At 39.9% G+C, this 9,707-nt stretch overlaps 1 protein-coding gene across 1 annotated transcript in view; it reads left to right on the top strand.

Annotated features, from left to right (window-relative positions):
• Positions 1 to 9,707, top strand: part of LOC110291818 (PR domain zinc finger protein 14-like) — a 100,493-nt gene that overhangs the window by 35,572 nt on the left and 55,214 nt on the right.

Raw genomic sequence — 9,707 nt, 5'->3', positions numbered from 1 at the left:
GTAATAAAAATATTAAAAAAAAAAAGAGTTGCCTTAGTCATGGTGTCTCTTCACAACAATGGAAACCCTAACTAAGACAGCAGGCTAATATCAAAAGTATATACATAACTCAAAAAGTTAGACTCCAAGAAACCAAATAACCCAATTAAAAATTGGGTACAGAGCTAAACAGAATTCTCAACAGAGAAATCTCAAATGGCCAAGCAGCATTTAAAGAAATGTTCAGTATCCTTAGTCATCCAGGAAACACAAATCAAAATGACCCTAAGAGTCCATCTTACACCTGTCAGAATGGCTGAAATCAAAACCTCAAGTGACAGCTCATGCTGGCAGGATGTGGAGCAAGGGGAACACTCTTCCATTGCTGGTGGGAGTGCAAACTTGTACAACCACTTGGGAAATCAATTTGACAGTTTCTTAGAAAACTGGGAATAGTTCTACTTCAAGACCCAGCTATATCACTCCTGAGCATATACCCAAAAGATATCCCACTATACCACAAGGACACTTGCACAACTATGTTCATAGTTGCTTTATTCATAATAGCCAGAAACTGGAAACAAACCAAATGTCCCTCAACTCAAGAATGCATAAAGAAAATATGGTACATCTATATATTGGAATACTATTCAGCTATTAAAAAACAAAGACATTGTGAATTTTTCAGGCAAATGAATGGAACTTGAGATTATCATCCTGAGTAAAGTAAACGAAAGCCAGAAAGACAAATATGGTATGTACTTATGTATAAGTGGACATTAGGATAAAGCGAAGGATAACCATGCTACAGTCCATATACCCAAAGAAACTAGATAATAAGGAGGTCCCAAGGGAGAATGTGTGAATCTCACTCAGAAGGGGAAACTAAAGAGTCATTGTAGGTGAATGGGGAGAGGTGACTGGGTAGGAGTGGGGATGAGGGGGGAATGGGGATGTCCATCGGGTGTTGGGAGAGGGAGATTGGGAGAGAGCTAGGAGTGAGAATGGGAATAAGTGGGAGGCATCTCTGGTGACTAGATGGAGGCCTTGGATAGGCAGGATATGGGGAGTCAATGGTGGTGACCATAGCTGAGATTCCTACCAGAGGGGGATATAGAGTATGAAGTGGTCACCTCCTGTAGCTGGGTAGGACTTCCATAGGAAGGAAAGGGAAATAATCCACCCACAAAAATCTTCAACCCAAATCTGTCTTTCCTACAAGAAGTTCAGGGATAAAGACAGAGCAGAGACTGAGAGAACTGACAACCAATGACTGCCCCAACTTGAGACCCATTCCATGTGAGAGCCAACCCCTGACATTATTAATGATATTCTGCTATGCTTACAGATAGGAACCTATTATAACTGCCTCCTAAGAGGCTTCATCCAGCAGCAGATAGAGGCAGATGCAGAGATCCACAGCCAAACATCAGGTGGAGCTCAGGGAGTCTAGTGGAAGAGGGGGAATAGCACATGTACAGCTTGGTTTTCATGTGGGTCCTTCTAGCATTAATGTGTGCTATCTCAGTCTCTGTTCCCTGACATTGGATCCCCTTCCTCCTATCTGGAGTGCCTGGTTAGGCCTCAGTGGAAAAGGATGTGGCCAATTCTGCTGGTTCTAGATGTCCCAAGGTGGGGTGGTACCCAAGGGGACCTCCCCTTCTCTGAGGAGGATGGGAGGAGGCCATAGGGAGAGGGATTTGTAAAGGTAGGATTGGGAGGAGAGGAAGAGGGGGCTGTGATCAGGATTAGAGCAAATAATAATAATAATTTCTCAATTTTAAAAATAAAATAAATACCTGTTTCATTTATTATATCTTTGTCCTGGCAAGCTCAATATAGCGCCAATTTCAAACTGATCTTTACAAGTGTAACTAGATAATATATTAAACATTACAAGTTTTGTTTCATCATTTTCTTTGGAAATATGTTAAATATTAGTCATATTCAGAATATATAAGAAGACCGTTGAGATGGATAGTTCCTGCTGTCAAGGTTTACACTAAGGCTACATTTGATAAAGAGAGCAAACAGAATTGAATGGTGAAGAATCAGAAGACTATTGACAAGACAGAGGCGGCTAATGAAGGCCTGAAAGGAACGGTCCCATCACAGATGACTTATCTCTTTTATCTAAATTAATATAACAAATATCAGATCATGATAGAATTTAGAATTCATCATAAAGGCTTTATACAAAACTGGAGCCCACAGGATAATTCAGTGTGTAAAGACACCTGCCGCCATACTTGACAACTTGTTCAATTCCTGGGACCCACATGGTAGAAAGAGAAGCAACCAAATCCAAGTCTCACAAGTTGTCATCTGACCTCCATACAGACACACCCCACACAATAAAGAAGTAAATAAAGTCATCTTAAAAGTTTTTAAAGACTTTACATAAGCTGATGTGAACAGCTATTATGAAATTCTTCCATGTGACACATCTAAATTTTGCTGATATCTACAGTACCTCCCTATCATTTCAGAAACATGATCCAGCTTTAAAGGTAATTAGTAGTTGACTATGTGTCACTTTGAGTTCAAGTCTCCTTGAATGGAAAAAAGGAAAGAAATCACGAAAGGGATGATTACTGAGTACCTTGAAAACGTTTTTTAGAGAAAACACAGGTTTCTTGAATATAGTAGAGATTGGAGGGGAACAAAAAAAAAAAAAAAAAAAAAGGNGCAGTTCCAAATGTTGCCCATAATCAGAGAGTTAGCTTTCCAGCAGAAAGAGACAAAATAGATAGTAGAATTATGAGGAGAGAGGACTACTGGACCTTAGGCCAGGAAATTTGAGGACAGGGCAGATTTTCCTAGCACATCCATTAATCACTGGGGAGAAAAACTTTCGTCACTCTCAATTCTGAATAATTCAAAATGTATCCCTTCGCTTGTGACTGTCCAGTAGCATCCACCCCCCATTCTTTGTGTTCTTAAGTGGGGATTGAATTTTCAATGCATCCTCCTGGGCTCCTTCTGCTAAGCCAGTAATTTACATCATCTTTTCTTGGCACTAAACTTTGAAAGCCTGGTTCTTTCTCTCCTTCCCTCCTGTTTACTAGAAAAATTTCCCCTGGAGTTGGAAAGTCATTCAATGTTGCAGCTTGGACTTGGAAATTATGAGGTGTCTCAGCTGCACTTTGTTACTTAATTATCTGCAAAAGAAGAGAACATTCATTCATTGCCTTTGGTACTTCAACCACAGATAACAATAAATTTCACATTTTCTAATAGCCCCCTCCCCCAACACACACATACAAAATAGTTCACTGTAGCAAATAAGACCACAAAATATCTTGGAGTAATATTTTGATCAAAAGAAAAGGACATTATTATTACACCTACAGATGATATTTCCAGGCAACCAAAAAATGTAGACTGAATTCTTAAGCAATCTGTGCCAAGACACAAATAATAGCTATTGAATAACAAATGAACACTGTTATCACTGCTACTGAAGAGAGACAAAGATAATTCATGTGAACAGTTTTGCTAAAGATGAAAAGAATTTGTGGGCAGACCTTGAATACCCAATGGTTGAAGTTATTATTTGTCCGATAATAAATGCAGATACTCAGATAAATTAAACAAGGTCAGATAGGGAGCAGAAAAATTCTTTCTGAGTTTATCATGGAAAAACAGACCCTTCTGAGTTATCTAATTGGGAATAACGAGCAACATGAAGTCAGACTTGATCTTACCATAACAGGCAGAACATTTCATTTGTTCAGGTTCACTCTCTGCAATTTATCCCAGGGTAGGTTCCGGGCTAGGAAGGAACGCTGCAAGCAAGGTGCAAAGAAAATGTATCTAATTTTTGTTGCTAATTTCTCTTTAGGTTACACAATAACAAGTCTGCATTCTCCTATTTCAGAGACAGGAGTGTTTAAACTTGTCCCTTCCACTTTTTGGATCCTCACAAGAGCTAGTGATGATGACTCTTTTGTTGTTGTTGTTGTTGTTTTGTGTTTTTTTTTATGTGTGTGTATTTGTATTTATTTATTACTTATTCACTTTACATCCCACTCACTGCCCCCTCCCAGTTATCCTCTCCCACTGTCTTCCCCCATCCCCCACCCCCTTCTTCTCTGAGTGTGTGGGCCCCTCCTGGGTATCCCCCAACCCTGGCACATCAAGTCTGCAAGGCTAGGTGAATCCTCTCCCACTGAGGCCAGACAAGATAGCACAGCTAAAAGAACATATCCCACATATGGGCACATACAGGCAGGGCTATACAGACAGCACCCCAACTCCAGACCCACATGAAGACCAAGTTGTACATCTGCTACATATGTACAGGGAGCCTAGGTCCAGCCCAGGTATGTTCTTTGGTTGGTGGTTCAGTCTCTGAGAGCCTCATAGGATCCGAGTTAGTTGATTCTATTGGTTTTCCTGTGGAGTTCGTATCCCCTTTGGGGCATGCAATCCTTTCTTCCTGAAAAGTCCCCAAACTCTGTCCAGTGTTTGGCTGTGGGTGTCTGCATCTGTCTGAGCCAATTGTTAGTATGTACAAAGCATTTAGGTCAGCCAGCAAAAGGTTACTGCTTTGTTATTAGTATCACTTCAACTGTTTTTAATTATCCTGATGAAAATCCACCAAGTCTCTCCATTATCAGTGGAATGAAATCCAGCGTAAACCAACAGGCACTTTGTATTAACCCCACTTGCAACCAAACTAGTTGCCTCACTAACTCCTGAGTGTCCTTTGGGCTGTCTTCCTTCATTATTCACTCCTTCTGTCTTTTATTAACTTACCAAATACTTACTGAGTACCTGCTATGAAACAGGTATTGTGATAAGTGCCGGGGTTACAAATATAAATAAATAAGACACAATCCTTACCCTCAAAGTTGATCTAATAGAAGAGACATTGTCTACTTAAGTGTTATAGGAGAAAGGTGCTGTTAATGTCATAGGGTTAGGAGAACACAAGGCCAGAAGCATGTGTGATTCCAGCCTTATTTTTCTTTTTAGTCTTACTTTCCTCTTCCATTTCTTTTCTAGAAATAGTCCCTGATTTTCAGGATTGTTCTGAGCCTGGGTGCTTCCAGGGGTGCTTGCTAGCGGCAAACGCCATAATTGCCCTCTTTTTTCTTCTTGTGATATATCCCCCATGTGTTGAGTGCTTTCATGTGTCTCTGTTTTCCTGATGGGACACAAGTTCATTGAAATGAAGGACTGAGTTTTCTGAATCGGTGCTTACAACTGCTAACAAAGTAGAAGCAATTCACAACTTATGACTAAAATAATCAATCTTCATCAATTGTTTCAAAGTCTACATGTCAGATTAAGTTTGAGATGCAACCAAAATTCTACTAAAACGTTTATATAAACTAAATTGATGAAAACTGTTGGGGCATGTGGGCTATTAGCAGTGGGTACTTGAACAAAGCTGAAAGAATGGATTCTAGAGCAACAGCTAACAATTTCAGCTGCTTTATTTCATGTTCAGGATCTCAATATGGTATAAATATTATCATCAAATGACAATCACATTAGCAAACTTTTGTCTTGAAAAAGAAAAACTGGTACGTATTTCCCAAAACAAATGTCATTATGATAATTTAAATTCTTTTTTTTAATTTTTAATATTTTTTATTAAATATTTTCCTCAATTACATTTCCAATGCTATCCCAAAAATCCCCCATACCCCCACCCACTTCCCTACCCACCCATTCCCATTCTTTTGGCCCTGGCATTCCCCTGTATTGGGGAATATAGAGTTTGCAAGTCCAATGGGCCTCTCTTTCCAGTGATGGCCGACTAGGCCATCTTTTGATACATATGCAGCTAGCGACAAGAGCTCCGGGGTACTGGTTAGTTCATATTGTTGTTCCCCCTATAGGGTTGCAGATCCCTTTAACTCCTTGGGTACTTTCTCTAGCTTCTCCATTGGGAGCCCTGTGATCCATCCAATAGCTGACTGTGAGCATCCACTTCTGTGTTTGTTTGGCCCNGGCATAGTNTCACAAGAGANNNCTATATCTGGNTCCTNTCAGCAAAATCTTGCTNGTGTATGCAATGGTGTCAGCGTTTGGAAGCTGATTATGGGATGGATCCCTGGATATGGCAGTCTCTAGATGGTCCATCCTTTCATCACAGCTCCAAACTTTGTCTCTGTAACTCCTTCCATGGGTGTTTTGTTCCCAATTCTAAGAAGGGGCCTAGTGTCTTCATTCTTTGGTCTTCATTCTTCTTGAGTTTCATGCGTTTAGCAAATTGTATCTTATATCTTGGGTATCCTAAGTTTTGGGCTAATATCCACTTATCAGTGAATACATATTGTGTGAGTTCCTTTGTGATTGTGTTACCTCACTCAAGATGATGCCCTCCAGGTCCATCCATTTGGCTAGGAATTTCATAAATTCATTCTTTTTAATAGCTGAGTAGTAAGAACTCAAGAAGGTGGACTCCAGAAAATCAAATAACCCCATTAAAAAATGGGGCTCAGAACTGAACAAAGAATTCTCACCTGAGGAATACCGAATGGCAGAGAAGCACCTGAAAAAATGTTCAACATCCTTAATCATCAGGGAAATGCAAATCAAAACAACCCTGAGATTCCACCTCACACCAGTCAGAATGGCTAAGATCAAAAATTCAGGTGACAGCAGATTCTGTATAGGATGTGGAGAAAGAGGAACACTCCTCCATTGTTGGTGGGATTGCAAGCTTGTACAACCACTCTGGAAATAAGTCTGGCGGTTCCTCAGAAAATTGGACATAGTACTACCTGAGGATCCAGCAATACCTGTCCTGGGCATATATCCAGAAGATGTCCCAACCAGTAAGAAGGACACATGCTCCACTATGTTCATAGCAGCCTTATTTATAATAGCCAGAAGCTGGAAAGAACCCAGATGCCCCTCAACAGAGGAATGGATACAGAGATAATTTAAATTCTTGACCACAAGTTTTCTATATATTATAGTGAATTTTAAATTTTTTTTGTTTTGTTTTGTTTTTTTGAGACAGGGTTTCTTTGTGTAGCCCTGGCTATCCTGGAACTCACTTTGTAGACCAGGCTGGCCTCGAAGTTAGAAATCTACCTGCCTCTGCCTCCCAAGTGCTGGGATTAAAGGCATGTGCCACCACTGCCCGGCTTAATTTTTTGTTTTATTCATTTATTCAAGCAAAATTATTTTCAACAGGATCAGTTTGCTTTCTTATAAAATTCTCAACAAAGTCCTGTTCTGTTTTTACGTATTAAACATTGTCAAGGCTGGAGACATGACCAGTTGAGTGCTTTCATGTGTCTCTGTTTTCCTGATGGGACACAAGAGTGCCTACTGCTCTTTTGTCTCTGTTTTCCTGATGGGACACAAGAGTGCCTACTGCTCTTTAAGAGAAACAAGCTTTAATTCCCAGCACCCACATAGTGGCTCACAGACTTCTAGAACTCCATTCCCCATGCTCTCATCTGAAGGTACCGGGAATGCATGTGATGGACAGAAATACATGCAGCAGAAACACATACACATAAAAAATAATAAAACAGATAAAGAAAAGGTATCATTATTGACTATGCCTTTGCCATTTGGAATTTTCTTTTCATTTTGCTCATTTTATTAATTCTAAGTATGTCTAGGTCAAATTGAACAGATTAAAAATCCTGTTAAGAATATCTTACATGGCTGGGCACACACCTTTAATCCCAGTACTTGGGAGGCAGAGGCAGATAGATTTCTGAGTTCAAGGCCAGTCTGGTCTACAGAGTGAGTTCCAGGACAGTCAGGGCTATACAGAGAAACCCTGTCTCAAAAACAAACAAACAAACAAAAAATAGGAGAAAAAAAAGAGAATATCTTACACGTGGCTGGAGAAACGTCTCAGCGGTTAAGAACATTTATGGCTCTTGCACCCACACAGATGTTCATAATTGTCTGAAAGTTCAGTTTCTCTTCTGGCCTTGGACATCCCCAGACAGTGCACATACATACATGCAGTCACATACGGTACATAGGTTTTTCTTTAAAAAAAAAAAAAAAAGAAAATGAATATTTTTTCCTGGAGTTTTGTGTGTTGTATTGATACTTTCTGTGATTCTCATATTCTGTGAACTTTTAGTCTTTAATATATTCAAAAAGGTTTGTTGCTATGTAAGATTTGTAGTTGTGTGACAAATTTCACTTGCAAACAGCATCAGCGATTGTCTCACAAGTTTGGTGCTCCCCGAATTATCTGATAACATTATCCCCAGGAGTCACATGGTAGTGTCACTGGAAAGGCAGCATGACATATTGCTTCAGCAGCTCTAGGAGAGTCAATAACACCCCCTTCCTATCATCACAAATACAGGTACTTCTGGAAGACTGAGACTCCATCACATCCTTGTTGGAAGGTAAGTGATGAACCATGTTCTGTACAGTACAAGAATGGCTGGGTTCATATTCCATTGCTGCCAGCTATGGGCTATGTGGTATTTGACAATTTATTAATTTATGCTTCAGTGTCCTCATTTGTTAAGCAAAATTATTCAGAAAATAAATGAGCTAAACTGAGGACAGCATGTGGCAAACGAGTTAGGTTCCATTATGGCTCTTGGAGCAATTGCATCCCTGTTCTCCTAATAGCTTGTGTTTTTCATCCCTCTATCCAGCTGGACCTCAGATTTTTTTTTTTTAAATAAGAGTTATTAAGCACCCAGAAGACCAGTTATACCAGTCTGGTATTTTTCACTATTTGCAATATTTCAATAGTTGGGCTTTTCTAAATAAACTTTGATTAAACATACATTTTAGCTAGCCCTTGCAATAGTTGATCTTTGACATTATACATACTCTCTAAGTCTTGTTCTCTGTGTACCTTAAGTGACTTACTCAGACCTTCATAACTTTCAGCTTTCTCATCTTGGTTTCCATTCTGGGAACATCCAGCCATCTTAATCTCCATATATAAATAAATACCTTCTTACTAAAACAATTTCTATGTTAACACCCTTCCAAATTTTTCTTTCATTTACTGGTTTTCGTTCTTTATACCATGAGACATGTTAGCATTAACAAGTGAATTTGCCATCTGGTGTGAAAATATTCTCCCTGGTAGAGATGGTAAATGAGGGGTCAGGGTGAGTCAAAACTAAGCAACATCTATCCCTTCCTTGCAAGGTCCCAACAGCAAACCAGAGTTCAATTTAACCAAAGTTCATACTGGAGAACCAGTGAATGTATTGTGCTTGCTTATGTACATGGGTGAGGGAATAGTAACAGGAGTGTGTTACTCGAAAGCAGTCAGCCACAGTCTTCGCAAAGCTGCTGCTTAACTCCCAGTTTTTCCCAGCCTCTATATTCTAGCTCTTGTCCAAGACAATGATGATTACAGAAGAATGTGTATAACCGGCTGGAAAAAAGGCCGGATACTCAGACGAGGGTCCAGTGCTTGTCCTTACCCCGTCCTTCTATGAAAACATCAACAGTCAGTGACCCATCTGTGGTCATTGTTTGAAAGCAGGCACGGCTGATATTATGAAGATGGTAAGTTTGGCTTAGGTAATGCTATATAATACCACTTCAACAAAAGGAAACTGAAGAGAAACCACAAATGTAAAAATAGTAAGGTGTTTAATGTTACCTGGGTACATACTGTTAAACTATGAGGCTTAAAAAGTCCCCAGGTGAGAAAAGCACCGGAGTAGCTAGGGCACAGGGTCGGCTGACACTCGCCAGCTACCCACAACACCCACCACAGGATCTTAAGACTTCTGGTGAGTGGAACACAGCTT

The sequence above is a fragment of the Mus caroli genome, chromosome 3 (assembly GCF_900094665.2).
Source record: "Mus caroli chromosome 3, CAROLI_EIJ_v1.1, whole genome shotgun sequence".
NCBI classification, from domain to species: domain Eukaryota; kingdom Metazoa; phylum Chordata; class Mammalia; order Rodentia; family Muridae; genus Mus; species Mus caroli.
This window is presented reverse-complemented; position numbering and strand designations above follow the sequence as displayed.